The sequence below is a fragment of the Schistocerca piceifrons genome, chromosome X, assembly GCF_021461385.2.
Source record: "Schistocerca piceifrons isolate TAMUIC-IGC-003096 chromosome X, iqSchPice1.1, whole genome shotgun sequence".
NCBI lineage: Eukaryota > Metazoa > Arthropoda > Insecta > Orthoptera > Acrididae > Schistocerca > Schistocerca piceifrons.
Window position 1 is genome coordinate 592,660,288 of NC_060149.1, and position 17,165 is coordinate 592,677,452.

Here is a 17,165-nt window from a genome sequence, read left to right on the forward strand (position 1 = left end):
CCTGCATGGCTTCACATAACAAGCCTATGCCTATGTAACTTCGTTCCAGGGTAAGGCTTCACGCTAATGAATGTTCCGAATTGTCGAAGCTCGCTGTCATATCGTCTTTCCACAGTTGAGATGGCTTTATGGGCACCTAGCGAAATCCAATAAAAAAAAAGGCTATAGACGGAGATGTAGTGCGTGTGACCCGACATAGCTTCCAGTTAATGTAACAGCATTTCACTATAGGCTGTAAAAGTGATTTGTAAACAACTTCTGTAGAAGACATGCTGTAGTCTCCAAGCATCGCATCTTTGAATCGAAATCAGCCTTACTTTATCTGCAACTGAATCTGTGCCGTTATTCCAGTTCACATCCCCCTTCTCAGACATTATTACTCTCAGCTATGGTATAGAAATATCATTAAAAATAGTTCCGTGGCCACTTTCAACCACATGAACGATTTCTCTATACTAACGCCCCACTTTCGAATGCAACATGAAGCACTTGTATTGTAACTCATATTAACATTGTGCATTAGTCATAAACGCATTGAGACATTTATATACATGTTTTCCATAATTAATCGTACGTATGCCAGCATTGTACAAATATTCATGTCAGAAAATTTTCGCTAACCAGTAGCCCCGTACTATATGCATACAGCACTACACAAAGAACACAAGACGCTTGAAACACACACACACACACACACACACACACACACACACACATATATATATATATATATATATATATATATATATATATATATATATATAATGTCCCACATAAAAATAAAATAAAAAACGTCGATAAGCTTTAGGGACAGGTTCCTTAGACAGAAACAAGAAAATGCCTAGTAAACAAGGGCTTTAAAACACATACCTTGAGCTATGAATACATGTTAAATACTATGAAATACATCTTTTCTAATTCAAGCTCTTTGCTTCCCATATTTTGGGGAATAGGTAGTATGTACCAAAACAAGAAAAAAAAGTCTGATAAACATGGGTTCTAAAATACATATCTTAAGAGCTATGAGTACTTGTTCAATAGAAGAGATATTTTTCACACTAGCGAAGATGAACAAGTGTTCATAGCTCTTAAAGTATGTATTTTAGACCCATGTTTCCGCGCATTTTTTCTTTGTTTGGTCCAACTACCTACTCCCAAAATTTGGAAAGCAAAATCCATGCACTAGAAGAGATCTGTTTCATAATTTCGTAGATGAACAAGTGCTCATAGCTCTTAACCTATGCATTTGAGAGCCCATGTTTACTCATATTTTCTTTCTTGTTTTGATATAAGGAACCTGTCCCTAAAGCGTGTCGGTGTTTCTGTGGCCACCCCGTAATTATATAACATCGGATTAAAAGTATCTGGACGCCTCTCTGCAACGTGGAATTGACCGTTAGACTTCACGAGAGGCAGACCCGTCAGTATAAAAGAGGGCGAGGTGTATTGTGGATCTGTCAGGAGAGCTCAGTGATTTCGATCGTGGACTAGCCATTGGATGTCACCCGAGTAATAAATTCATCACGGATATTTCAACCCTTCTAAACCTGCCCAAGTCGACTGTTGATGATGTTACTGTGAAGACGAAATGCGAAAGAATAACAGCAGCTAAACCAAGACCAAACAGACTCCATGCACTCACCAACGGCGACTGTCGAGCATTGCGGAGGGCGGTTGTAAAAAATCGCGTGAAATCTGCAGAAGGAATCATTCGTGAGTCCCACCGGTCCAGCTAGCAGAGTCGCTATGCGTGAGGAGTTAAAAAGAATGGCGTACAACGGGTTGAGTAGTTCCCCATATGCCATACATTTCTCTAGCCTATCCTAAACGACGCTTGAGGTGGTCTAGAGACTGAGGCCACCGTCCAGTGGATGAGTGGAAAGAGTGATTTGATTTATGAATCACGCTGTATGCTGTGAAAATCAGATGGAAGGTCTTTGGATTTGCCCGAATGCCTGGAGAATGTAATGTGTAGTGCCTACAGTGGTATACAGAGGAAGTGGTGTTACGGTAGGCGGGTGTTTTTCGTGTTTATGTTGTGCTCACCTTAGTGCGTTCAAGAAACCGCTAAATAGGGAAGGATATGAACACATATACAGTACTGTGCGCTGCGTACAGTGGATCAAAAGTTCGGAGAAGACGACTGTATCAGCATGACAGTGCGCCCTGTCACACACCAGCATCAGTAGGACAATGGTTTGTGGACATTAACGTTCCTGGAATGGACTGGACTGCCCAGAGCCCCGAACTGCAACCAATGGAACACTTCTGAATGAGTTGTAACGTCAGCTTCGCTCCAGGCCCCAGTGCTCAACATCATAACTTTCTCTGGTTTCGGCTCTTGAGGGAGAATGACTTCCATCCCTTAGTAGGCATTCACACACCTCACTGGAAGTGCCCCAGCAGAATTCAAGCCATCATAATGGCGAAGAGTGGACACACCCCATATTAAGGTCAACTAATAGTCTGGATGCTTTGATCATGTATTGTATGCCTTACTGACGTTAAGTCAAAACTGGTAATACACATTGGCTGTAAGCTTTCCTTTTCAGGCACATAAGAAGCTTTGTTTTGCAAGCAAGTATATAGTTTACAAAACGCACTCATTGTAAACCGTATTTAGTTTACAAAAAAGAAAAACACTCGACGCCATTTTTCCTCTCCTGTTTATTTCGTTTGCAGTCCACCCAGTTCTGCCCTCAATACAAAAACTCATCAACCGAGTCTTATGACGTCATTGTTATTTTTTTCTCATTGCGGCTGATTTCAGGAATTACTTTCATACTTGCTCCGTTACGTTCAAATGCGTTTGTGAGCGTCAGAGGCTGCGCATTTACACAGGCATTGGCAGGAGACTGATGAAGAATCCACTTTTCCATTACATCAAAGTTTTTGGTCATATTAGCGTTGTCCCTGAAGTATTTAGGTATTCTTTGCTGGAAGGAGGTACTCATTTAACCACTAGTCTTATGAATTCTGCGTGCCAGGTTACCTCTGGCACTGTGGCCAGGATGCTTCTTACTACATACTGCATACTGAACTTATTCTGACCGCGAATGACAGCCCGCTAGAGTAGTTTCTGTTTTGTTGTCGCTGTACGTCACCCAACTGGTCTTTAAGCAGGGAATGTGATAGCTTGTGAAAATAAATCCGAAGAGATCTCATTAACAAAGTCAATCAGCGCGTGCAACGGCTTGTGGAGAGATTGTTATCTGTTGTACAAAGTACGAAACATCTTATACAGTGGCTTTTACTGGTGACACTTCAGTTGCTCTCTTGAGAATAGTGGAAGATACGCCGCTGACGACATTACAGTGCTCGTGTTCAATTACACAGTGTGTCATGGAGCATTATCTCCGACAGCCAAATGGCTGATTTAACTACAGCTCGAATTCTGTTATTCAAAAGCCCATGTGCGCATTTCATTACTCCCTGCATCCATTGCCTTCTGAGAGAATTTTCCAACACGTATAGCGTCCACTGAAAAAAAAAAAAATGACAAGTTTAAGGCACCACCGGGGAGCGTTATACATGCCTTACTTTTTGTAGCACATTTTTCCGATCTAGTATACCTCCATCTAATAGAAGACTAGATGTGTTTATTTGGACGGAAAAAATTATCTTCAAAAATGATTTCAAATAATGTAGCATTACATTCGAAAAGCAAAAATCGGGTAACAGTTGCATTTATAATATGTCAAGCTGCTTCATTTGCACGCAGAGTCGAAGTTTCTTTTGGTAATGGCTGTTAACCGTCGTTACTGTGCAAATTCTGTATCTCTGAAAAGACACACTGCTGGCTGGGAACGTCTAAATCTTTATTTGCCCAGTGATACAGATGCAGCCCAAAGGAATCGCATATGAACTTTCGATCGGTTCTTTTTATGACAGATCAGTAATAACTTACCTTTAGTTCTCCCCTGGAAAATGCGCCTAGAGAATTTAGTGCAGAGAAAACTATAAGGCGTCACTGAAGGGCACAATGCCCGCCGTGCCCGCTAACGCACGCAGGTGGGGTGGCGCTCGTGTCGGAGATAGCTAGTTCCAAAGCTGCTGGTGGAAGAAATATTAGTCAACAGTAACTGGTGGCAAAAGCCCCCCCCCCCCTCCCCGCCAAGCTTTCCAACCGGATTGTCGAGTACCTCAGCATGCCACTTTTGTAATTCGTAATTCGGCGAGACGCGGTGGCCCCGGATGAAATTCGCTCTGCAGATAAACGACGAGAGCCGGTCAGCCTGGATGTGATTTTTAGGCCCTTTCCCACATCCGACAAGGTGAATACTGGGCTGGTACCAACGTCCCGCCTCTTTTTCACGATACGCAGACATTTAGAAAACGTCCACACACTTTCACGTGGGGTGACGCTAAACACGGACAGTTGGGGTACACAGATCCCGGCCTGGCAAGGGGGTGGGAGGGGGAGTGGGTGACAAGAAGGGCCTCCGGGCTCCTTATACCACTAACACTGCCAAATCTGTGAAGGTACAGGACAAAGCCCAGAAGAAAGAAGAAGAGGAAGAAGGCTAATTGATAGGAAATGGCCGCAGCGGTGTTGATGACGAACACTTCCTGATCATCAGACTTTGCATCAGTATCTAGGGGTAAGTTTAAAACATCCTTGCAGTGTCTCAAAGGGGAAGGCGTGTGCAGTTGTTGATGTTGATCCGACAACCGGATGGGGACGTGAAGCTTGGCGGGCCCTAGTGCTATTCCAGAGCAGTAGTCTATGTGCCGTTTTCCTTCCCCCATCAACGACGCAAACACAGCGATAAACTTTAAACACTCTTCTCTTAGCCACGTACAGTGGACAAGTACACTTTGAACGCAGTTCTGAAATTTCGCGAAGAAAGCAACTAAATAACTTCTTGCGAGTGTGCTAGCCACCATTTTATTTTACTTCATTTTTAAATTCCGCTGCTCACGGATTCAATTTATATCAGCTCGTGCCAGTTCGAAACAGCTTCTCCTGTGACTCTGGATAAGTGGTGTGTATACCCCTGGTATATGAGCAGAGTTTACGAACCGCACCTGCGGACAGAGGACGTGACTCGCGGCCACCACTCTGAAGTGGCTCACTTGTTCACTCGAACACACACTCGACCTTATCAGTCATAGTGATAAATTTCACAAGCATCCGTCCATCCTGAATAACTCTTTTCCCAGCGTACAAGCCATTGTGGAAGCAAACATACAACGTTGACCTACCTTTGCACGCTTCCATCCTCCGCAAAGTGCCACATAGTTCAGATTTTACTTCCTGACAGTTGCTACTGTTCCACCCGCCAACTCGCAAAGCAAGCACTCCGACAACGTGTACAGATCCCGACATGTGTGACAGCAGTTGAGGCCTGTGTTCACGAGCAGCGGGGTTCAAATACCAGCCTGTGTACCCTGACTAACGTTTCCTACGGTTTCCCCAAATCACTCCATGAGATTGCTGGAACTCTTCCTTCAACAAGGTGGCATAAGTGAGCATCCTGCAAATCTTAAGATCTTCAGTTCTCAACGAGGCAGCATTATCGCGAATCCAGTCACAGTTTTTCAAAGTGAACTCGTCAGTAGTTACCTGGTATTAGGGTTTAAGTAATATCAGTTTGGCCTTCCTCAAACTTCTCAACTTACAATGAATTATATTTTTTTCTTTTTTGGAAATTATCCATAATTGACTATGCTAAATTTTCTATCTTCGAAAGTTTTGTTTTTTACTTGGCGATTTGCGGAAAACAATACAGCACTTTACATGTGCAAATTAACATTCAGACTACAACATTATATTGCCACTGATAATTTAAAATCAAGTCACCGAACTGATACCTACCTAATATTCTTAGATGAATATAAAAATTACTGGAACGTGCTTAACACGGGAGAGAGAGGGAAGGAATCTTTAAAATGTAGCTCACAAACATGCTCACATTTGTGTCCAATTTCAATACAGTCATCTACAGGGTAACTCACTAACTATAGTCACCTAGAATAACTCCGAAAGTATGATAGTAGCTGAAAAGTTTGTGGGACACATATTGCATGGGATAACGGGGACCATAATATGACGTTGGTTTTTAGTTACTAGGGGGGGGGGGGGGGTCGCGTCAGAGATATGAAGGTAAACTACGTTTTTTTTGTTTTTTTTAATGGGATGCTATACTTTAGTACTTATTTTCTGATAGCGGCTATCGAGAGAAATCCGATGATGTGTAGCAGTAAGGACGTGGCATGAACGTCCATTTACAGAAGGTGTTCGAAGTGATGACCATTGGTATCAATGCAGTGCCGTAATCCTTTTATCATGGATTGAGTAGTATACCTTATCGCTTCGGCACTTATCGAAGCACAGGCTCTGACAGTTCTCTCTCGTATATCGTGCAAATAGTAAACATTCGCCAAATACGGTAAAAGCGGTGGCTCGTTTTAATTTACAGGTTACTATCCCTCTGTGTAGGGGCTGTAATTTTTGATATTCTTTTTTTTTAAACCAGCAACGTGAAACAGAGGCCACTACTTCCACCGCATCAAGTGGATTTAGTGCTCACGTACTCACACTGAGCCGTGAACACTTCCCAGTTTATCAATGGGGGATAACTGAAAATTATTATTACTATTATCGGTGCCACGAGTGCAATGGTCGTGCCAGGCGCGCGATATTGAATCTTGATCCTATCAATAATGGCGCGAGACCTGCACGAACTTGTAGCAACCGTTATAGTTCTTCATTATTCTACTGTGACACTAAGGATGGTTTCACGCAATGAAAGGGAGAATGTACAGATTAAAGGACTCATTTATTTAACAGTTGAATACTCAACAATTATACAATCAAATGGGGGTGGGGCAAGAAAGAATTGAGTTCAGCAGCTTGCCCCAACGCTCGTTCGTAATAAGCCACGATAGCAGGAGACAAGAAATTTTAGGGACGATCGCCGGGATCCAATTTACTAAAGGAAGGGGTTGCAGCATGCAACGACCACCACCATGAATCGGCCAAAGACTAAAACAGATGCTACTGTGGGTGAATCGCTAGGTAGTCTCCTGTACTAAAGGAATACAACCAGCAAGACGCGAAACTATTCATATAACTTTGGCTCGCGGTCCGACTACGTTAGCGAAACATGAAGGGGCGCCAGACACTCATCACGTGGCGTAGGACAAAGGGCACAGGTTTTCAAGCTAGGAAGACATAAATTCTGAGTCGAATTTTACACAGGAGAACTGAAAGAGCTACTGTCGGACGAAGTGGAAAAGTGAGCATGAATGTATGCACTTTAGTGCCGTACTGCAAGGTTCTGTGACTAACCAACACGTCTCGCACATTATGCCCGACTGTGTAAGGAAAACCCTACAGTCTTATAACACGGAAAACATTGCATAAACCGTAATTCAAGGAGCGCACATCAGTACAATGACCTATAAGGTTCCCTCTGGGCCGCAGGGCGCGAATCTACGGTGCACGTCGGTGCTCATGCTTACCGAACTTCAAAAAATGGTTCAAATGGCTCTGAGCACTATGGGACTTAACATCTCAGGTCATCAGTCCCCTAGAACTTAGAACTACCTAAACCTAACTAACCTAAGGACATCACACACATCCATGCCCGAGGCAGGATTCGAACCTGCGACCGTAGCGGTCGCGCAGTTCCAGACTGTAGCGCCTAGAACCGCTCAGCCACACTGGCCGGCTTACCGAACTTCATCTCCTGGAAGCAGCACCTCCGGCCTCAGGCACGGTCACACTAGAACTCATTACTGTCCCTTTGTCCACTATACATCCGCGGAGGGCGGTTGGCGCCCGCCCTTGAAAAACGGGCGCGCACCTGAACTGGCCAATCAGAGGGCCGGAATTTCACAGGGAGGCGACCTCGCGACGTTAAAGTTGAGAAGAAATATCAGTTACAAGGTTGGTAAGGCAGGTTGGGAAACTGAGAGCAGGAGAAACTTTGGCCACTACTGAACACAGGCGTCTAAAGCTAGCGAAATGAAGGATGCTCAACTACCGGACCTACCGACTGATGGCTCTAGCGTGAAGCTACCGTGATCACTTTAAGTGACGCCATCCAAAACAAAACCGAGCACAATGCGGCATCGTTGTTAAGTGCTGTGGCAACTATATTTGGCTAGTAATTCGTGGCAATAGGTTAACCCGTTTTTCTTTCTCTCTATAACGTGACATTTTGAACATTTACTCGGAAAGCTCTCTACTCTAAATGAATAACTTGGCTATATGGAAATTGTTGACAGTATTTCAATAACATTGAGTTGTACGGCTTTTTGCCATGTATCTTAGACTGTGAAATCACATATTTCATAGTTGGTTTCATTTGATTGGTAAGTATTTTCGACGCAAGACCAATTTTGTTGTTTTAATCCATGCACGTAGTATTATATAAATGTATTGAAGTCTTCTGGAAGACTAATTCGGGACCAGTGACCATTGCTGTTCGGTCCTTTTTTATTTGAAGGTTCCTGCACAATGGCAGGTACTTCTGGAAAACAGACACTGGCTTTCTGTGCAGAACTAATAATAAACTGCAGAGGTACTATGTGCCTCTCCAGTGCCTCAAGTCCTGCATTGTACTTAACACTTTGCACCATTTCTGACAGTTTTGCCACTAAAGATGCTTTTCTGTCCTCCAAATCACTGGCGTCAACTGTATTTTTAGTCCGTGCTGGACTAGACAACTGCTGCACAAGCGCAGCTGCTTCAGCACATGGAGTAATACCGGCTGCTTCACTATTTGTCCTGGAACTTTGAGTAATAGTTTCCATTTGTTTAATAACTCGACATACCAAATGAACACATGTTCCACAAAATGCTCGAGTCCGCACAAGTGCAACTGAACGCATGTATACAATGGTCACAGCCCTTGCACCGTAAACCACAACTGCACGAGTCTTAAGTTTTTTGACACCGAATAAAATTCGGTGTTGCTGCATGACATGACATTCCACAACACTGCACTAACACTTACTACTAGTTTTTCAGACAGAGGCAATGATTCGTTGTGACGTACCCTCAGAACTGAGAGCTTCTTTGTCAGTTTACCTCTGTAGATAGCTATGAGGCGATCACGCATCCTAAAATTGAGGAATCTCATAAGGGCATGGATCCCTTTATCTAAACGCTTTACTTTCTTCCCTTTCAAATATATATGTTTCAAATTTCTGTGTAGATTTTCCAATGCCATGTTTGTGTTAATTCCTGCATTCAGTCGGTAAAAATACGCCCACCGATCGGGCTGACTTAAAAATTTCTCAAAATATGTAGCAAAGCTGTGAGTTTCCCTCTCTGAGCGTAATTCCTCTCTCAGATTGCGTCTCATAATTTCGAAAGTTCTCCTTTTTCTTTCGAACATTAACGTTTTAATTTTCTTGTATATTGCAATCTGATTTTACTGGCCTTCGATTTTGTTAATATGCTGCCTCCACGCTCTGTCTACGTGCCAGCTGTCTAGCTCCGGGACCACACACAGCAATCCAAGCACTGTTAACAATCGTCCATGCCCGACACGAACAACTTCGGGTTTATGGATTCCTCACTTAATGCACTTACTATGGTGCGAAAATAAATTTGCATGGCTACTGTGTCTCGCCTGCTAGATATCATGAAGGCACATGGAAAGCCTTCCCGTAAATCGTCCAACACTAATAAAGTATACAGCTGGAAATTGTAGCTGTTTGTACCACGTGTACCGTCAACGCAAATCACATCGTTGCCGTATTTTTTCAGTAACTCAATTTGACTGTCACTTGACAAAATCAAACAAAAATAATTTTTGTCAAGCTGAAGGAACTCGGGCAGTACGCTGCCTTGTGGCTTATACAACTTAACAAAATTTGAATTGGTTTCCATATGTGCCACCCATGAATCTACACTAATGCAGTCTTCGCTATTCAGCACACCGTCATTGTTCAAATTGTACATCTGAATGATGCTGTGCAGATCTTTTCTTGTAGTTAAGTCTCTCCTGCACAATGTACCTTCAATACTAGCCCCTACATCGTCGAGAATGTCTTCTAGTGGTACCCCCATTGCAATCTTAGAAGCAAATTCTTTCTTTTCTTCTTTTGTCAGCGACTGCCTGCCAACTTCTCTTTCATGCCCTACATGAGTTTTCTGTAAATTTACAATAATCTCCCGACTGGTTAATGTCTGTGTCATTATTGCTGCTGGACAATAAGCATCAGTTTTACTGGAGCCTCGGATCTTTACCGCACGAACACCTTGGCTCTTTGATGTGAAAACACCACTCCGGTGGCAACAGTATTCATTTATTATAATTTCCTGTTGATTAGTTTTTTTACCACGTTGCTTAATAAATTTGGAATTAGTTTCCTTTTCAATTTTTGTCTTCCACTGTTCGAACGTTGCACAATTACTAAATTTTGAAGTCTCCATTTCCACGGGAAAACCATGTTGCAAAAAAATGTTCTGGAGCACCCTTCTTACCGATTTTGCACTCACAAACTGGGCATGTATATTTGCAAGTTTCGTTCTCATGGACCTTAACATGCATTTTTAAATTATGTGAATCACGAAAACTTTGCAAACACACAACACACTGATAACGAGATGGTGTTTCGTGGGCCCATTTGACATGGGACGCACGTGCTTGAAGGCTGGTAAAAATCTTTTCACATAGAGTCATCTATGAACTATCGTTTGATCCTGTAGTTGAGCGTTACCCGAGACACCTGCACTAGCAAAGGATCATGGTAGCTTGACGCTAGAGCCATCTATCGGTAGGTCAGTAGTTGAACATCCCTCATTTCGCTAGCTTTAGACGCCACCACTACTGAACTTTCAAACGCCACCACGTGCTACCCTGGCGATCGGAAAAAGGATAGGAAACGGGGAGCCATCATGGCTGCTAGGAAGACTGCTGCCCTCGCCCATAAATAAAGAAAATTCCTGGCGCCAAGCTCCCCTCACAGATCAGTGTGAGACAAGCTGTAGAAATCGTCAAATAAATCAGGCAACCCATAGAAATTATTAATATTACCTAAATTATTAGTTTACCGAATACCAGAATGCGTGGATTAGAAATATGAAATGCGAGCACTGACTGGTGAATGAAGTGCACGTCTTTCAACGGTGTATCCATCTAACGCGCCATTGACGTGTAAATACCATTCGACGGTTTCGCAATGCAACCCTAATAAGAACGGTATGATTAGTATCGTCGAATCAAGCGAATGTGAATGATGTATTCCTTCGAAGAACAAGTCGATATGCTTCTCATTTACCGAGAATGCCAACGGAATTCAGTGAGAGAGACGCTGAAAGATATCCTCAACTTACTGGCGCTACACGTCGTACATTTAAATACGTGTATGATAAATTGAGATCACCTGGATCTTTAACGCATCGGAAACATATCCGGCAAAGGAAAGTTACTAACGAGGAAACGGAAATTGTTTCTCTTGCCACTGTGGTTCGAGATCCTTGTGTTAGTTAACGTCAAATCGCAAGGGAATCTGTCCTGAGCCAGAGTAGTGTTGTTCGTGTTCTGCATCGCCATAAATATCATCCTTACCATATCAGTCTCCAACAAGAATTAACTAGAACGTATTGTATGGGTCGCATTGAGTTCTGCCGATGGGCTCAACTTCAGATTCAAAGGGATGACATTTATTAATTTGATTTTATTTATTGACGAGGCTACATTCACGAACCATGAAAATGTTAATTTGCATAACATGCATTATTGGGCAACTGAAAATCCATGTTAGCTGCGGAAAGTTGCACACCAAAAACCGTGATCGGTGAATGTATGATGTGGGATTCTGGAGGACAGAATTATAGGCACCTGTTTCATCGAAGGAAATCTTAAATGTAGGAAGTACACCACATTCCTGCAACAAACATTAGATCTGTTATTGGAAGAAATACCTTTAGGAACAAGGAACAGAATTTGGTATCAACAAGATGAGTGTCCGGCACATTTTTCGCTTATGGCTAGAAATGAGTAGCAGAGACAATTCCCAAATCGTTGGATTGGACGCGGAGGAGATGTGTCGTGGTCGGCTCGTTCGCCAGACTTGACGCCTCTGAATTTTTTTCTTGTGGGGATTCGTAAAAGACATTGTTTATAAAGACGTTCCAACTACACCTGAAGATATGCGAGAGAGAATTGTCAGTGCATGTGCTTTAATAAGTGCCGATGTGATAAGGAATACCACTCAATCCATGATAAGAAGACTGCAGCACTGCACTGATACCAATGGTCATTACTTCGAACACCTTCTATAAAAAGACGTTCATGTCACCTTTGTGACCTTCGTTGACCTTCAAACACCTTACTGTTACACATCATTGGATTCGTCTCGTGACTCACCCTGTAGAGCTCTTTACAATACTAATTAAAAGAGTTAAGTCAAAAGCATGTAATTAATTTTTAGATGTATATGTTTACGAACTACTATGTTCGATGTGTTCGATGTGTCGCAGATATACATCACCTTCTTGTAGGAAACATATTATATGACGGATTTCGATATTTTTCTTACTTCTATGTTTTTGGCAGAAGAAACTGGATTTTTGTTAAATGTTCCAAACCGTTTATTTTAATGCAGAGTATATTTCGCCCATTTAAATAAAGGATCGTTCAGATCTCCATCGTCTTCTGGATGGTCACTGAGCGAGCCCTAAACGTTATCAAAGAACTGATGTCGCAGTTTCAAGTCAATACAACCACATAACGTCATGAAGTCAATATTTTGTGAATCTCTCATCAGACGAGATAAAACATTCTGCGCCTCTCTAACTCGAATCAGGAGCTGTTACTTGAGTCTCTACAGGGGCCTACCAGAGAGCTGCGATACGTTGGTCATAGATTCTGGAAAATCACGGATCAGCTAGCAGACGAGGCTTCCCCCAAGTAAACTTGACGGGACAGCTGGAGTGCCGAGTTTAGGAAATTTTTCGACTCTCGTGGGTTAGTAAATGTGATATATTAGAACTGGAGAGGAGCAATAAAAGAACAAGATTCATTCGGAAAATCTCACAGTAGTCTGCGAGAGAAGATAACAGTGATATTAAAGACGGAGAGAATAGATCTCGTTATTGTAGTGACGTAACAAGACTGTTACGCCACTTGAGGTAGCCGAAAGAAAGGCACGCGTACACACACACCGACTGGCGTCAAGTCTGGAACAGGATAACTATTGAATGGTAGCAAGAAAAGTACGTAGCTGCTTTATACTTAACTTTACTGATCCTTGTGATACATCTCTCTTGACTATACAAATGCGACTCGTAAGATACATGCACTGTTACAATTGGCGCCTTGCTAGGTTGTAGCCATGGACTTAGCAGAAGGCTATTCTAACTGTCTCTCGGCAAATGAGAGGAAGGCTTCGTCCGTATTGTCGCAAGCAATGTCGTCGTACAACTGGGTCGAGTACTTGTTCGTATCACGAGACCTGCCTTGTGGTGGCGCTAGGTCTGCGATCACACAGTGGCGACACGCGGTCCGACATGTACTAAATGGACCGCGGCCGATTTAAGCTACCACCTAGCAAGTGTGGTGTCTGGCGGTGACACCACAGTTATGTCTGAAGAGACATCTCATTCAACAAAATCTGCTTTGCGTCTGACTTGTAACTGACGGTAATGTAGCCGGCGTCTGTTCAAAAGGGATGTTGCCAGAATATAAACTCTGGGAATGACTCCTCCATTCTTAAGGCCTACGTTCTATTTTGAAACAGAACATTGTAATTCCAAGTAAAATGAAGAGATCTTTAAGTAATAGCAAAATTACCCCAGTAGATAACAAATTTTCCGACTTCAGTGGTGCAGATGTGAGACAATCTGAGTCTTCTGGCCAATTCGATAAAAAAAAAACTGAAATTTTCTTTGGTACAACGGTCGTTAACTCGTCTTTAAAGCCAGTATAGCGCTACGATTTATAAATTAAAATTTTAGCGTTGTTACAAATAAGACTGCCAAATGAGACCCTGATGGATCTTGGAAATTACACACTGTTAAAAAGTAAAATAGACGAAAGAATCTTTAAAATCAAACCCCATCTGTATGTTGTATTTGCAATTTCCAAAGATTTTCTTTGTTCCACTTTCAAAATAAAGCTCTATAAGAATAGATTAATGACAGTTTCCTTGAAATGTGCAAAGACACTAAACAGCTATCAATTAACAAATTTAGAGAAAGCCTTTAACAATGCTGATCGGAATACAAATCCAGAAAGAATAAATAGGGGATGAGGAGTGCTAGAAACTACGACTCACAAATTCTGCAAAATCATATGGAAATTCTAATGGGGTATTTTAATATAGCCGGCCGGAGTCGCCGTGCGGTTCTAGGCGCTGCAGTCTGGAGCCGGGCGACCGCTACGGTCGCAGGTTCGAATCCTGCCTCGGGGATGGATGTATGTGATGTCCTTAGGTTAGTTATGTTTAATTAGTTCTAAGTTCTAGGCGACTGATGACCTCAGAAGTTAAGTCGCATAGTGCTCAGAGCCATTTGAACTATTTTTTATTTTAATGTATACTTACAGAGAAAATTCAAGAAAACGCTCGGTGAATTCCCTGCATACAAACTGAATAATCAGAATGGAAGGAGACTTGTAGAACTGTGTAGAGAGTCCAACTTCCAAATTACGTCAAAAACTACATCACAACAGTTAGCTTCTTTAAATTGTAAATAGCTATAAAAAAATTCAAAATGAGATTAAACAGGTACCAGCCGCAAAATCTCTGCTTCAAGAAGGAAAAGTGGCAGTTGGCACTTAACAGCCAAGAACATTCTACATCTACATCTACATCCATACTCCGCAAGCCACCTGACGGTGTGTGGCGGAGGGTACCTTGAGTACCTCTATCGGTTCTCCCTTCTATTCCAGTCTCGTATTGTTCGTGGAAAGAAGGATTGTCGGTATGCCTCTGTGTGCGCTCTAATCTCTCTGATTTTATCCTCATGGTCTCTTCGCGAGATATACGTAGGAGGGAGCAATATACTGCTTGACTCCTCGGTGAACGTATGTTATCGAAACTTCAACAAAAGCCCGTACCGAGCTACTGAGCGTCTCTCCTGCAGAGTCTTCCACTGGAGTTTATCTATCATCTCCGTAACGCTTTCGCGATTGCTAAATGATCCTGTAACGAAGCGCGCTGCTCTCCGTTGGGTCTTCTCTATCTCTTCAATCAACCCTATCTGGTACGGATCCCACACTACTGAGCAGTATTCAAGCAGTGGGCGAACAAGCGTACTGTAACCTACCTCCTTTGTTTTCGGATTGCATTTCCTTAGGATTCTTCCAATGAATCTCAGTCTGGCATCTGCTTTACCGACGATCAACTTTATATGATCATTCGATTTTAAATCACTCCTAACGCGTACTCCCAGATAATTTATGAAATTAACTGCTTCCAGTTGCTGACCTGCTATATTGTAGCTAAATGATATGGGATCTTTCTTTCTATGTATTCGCAGCACATTACACTTGTCTACATTGAGATTCAATTGCCGTTCCCTGCACCATGCGTCAATTCGCTGCAGATCCTCCTGCATTTCAGTACAATTTTCCATTGTTACAACCTCTTGATATACCACAGCATCATCCGCAAAAAGCCTCAGTTAACTTCCGATGTCATCCACAAGGTCATTTATGTATATTGTGAATAGCAACGGTCCTACGACACTCCCCTGCGGCACATCTGAAATCACTCTTACTTCGGAAGACTTCTCTCCATTGAGAATGATATGCTGCGTTCCGTTATCTAGAAACTCTTCAATCCAATCACACAATTGGTCTGATAGTCCATATGCTCTTACTTTGTTCATTAAACGACTGTGGGGAACTGTGTCGAACGCCTCGAAGAAGTCAAGAAACACAGCATCTACCTGGGAACCCGTGTCTATGGCCCTTTGAGTCTCGTGGACGAATAGCGCGAGCTGGGTTTCACACGATCGTCTTTTTCGAAACCCATGCTGATTCCTACAGAGTAGATTTCTAGTTTCCGGAAAAGTCATTATATTCGATCATAATACATGTTCCAAAATTCTACAAGTGATCGACATTAGAGATATAGGTCTATAGTTCTGCACATCTGTTCGACGTCCCTTCTTTAAAACGGGGATGACCTGTGCCCTTTTCCAATCCTTTGGAACGCTACGCTCTTCTAGGGACCTACGGTACACCGCTGCAAGAAGGGGGGCGAATTCCTTCGAGTACTCTGTGTAAAATCGAACTGGTATCCCATCAGGTCCAGCGGCCTTTCCTCTTTTGAGCGATTTTAATTGTTTCTCTATTCCTCTATCGTCTATTTCGACACAGCAGCCATCTTTCTTAATGCAGGGTTATTCTAAATGATGGACCCATTTTCAAAACTGGTATGTTTTTGTTGTTGTGGTCTTCAGTCCAGCGACTGGTTTGATGGAGCTCTCCATGCTACTCTATCCTGTGCAAGCTTCTTCATCTCCCAGTACCTACTACAACCTACATCCTTCTGAATCTGTTTAGTGTATTCATCTCTTGGTCTCCCTCTACGATTTTTACCCTCCACGCTGACCTCCAATACTAAACTGATGATGCCTTGATGCCTCAGAATATGCCCTACCAACCGATCCCTTCTTCTAGTCAAGTTGTGCCACAAATTTCTCTTCTCTCCAGTTCTGTTCAATACCTCCTCATTAGTTATGTGATCTACCCATCTAATCTTCAGCATTCTTCTGTAGCACCACATTTCGAAAGCTTCTATTCTCTTCTTGGCTAAACTATTTATCGTCCACGTTTCACTTCCATACATGGCCACACTCCATACAAATACTTTCAGAAATGACTTCCTGACAAATATATACTCGATGTTAACAAATTTCTCTTCTTCAGAAACGCTTTCCTTGCCATTGCCAGTCTATATTTTATATCCTCTCTACTTGACCATCATCAGTTATTTTGCTCCCCAAATAGAAAAACTCATTTACTACTTTAAGCGTCTCATTTCCTAATCTAATTCCCGCAGCATCACCCGATTTAATTCGACTACATTCCATTATCCTCGTTTTGCTTTTGTTGATGTTCATCTTATATCCTCCTTTCAAGACACTGTCCATTCCGTTCAACTGCTCTTCCAGGTCCTTTGCTGTCTCTGACAGAATTACAATGTCATCGGCGAACCTCAAAGTTTTTATTTCTTCTCCATGGATTTTAATT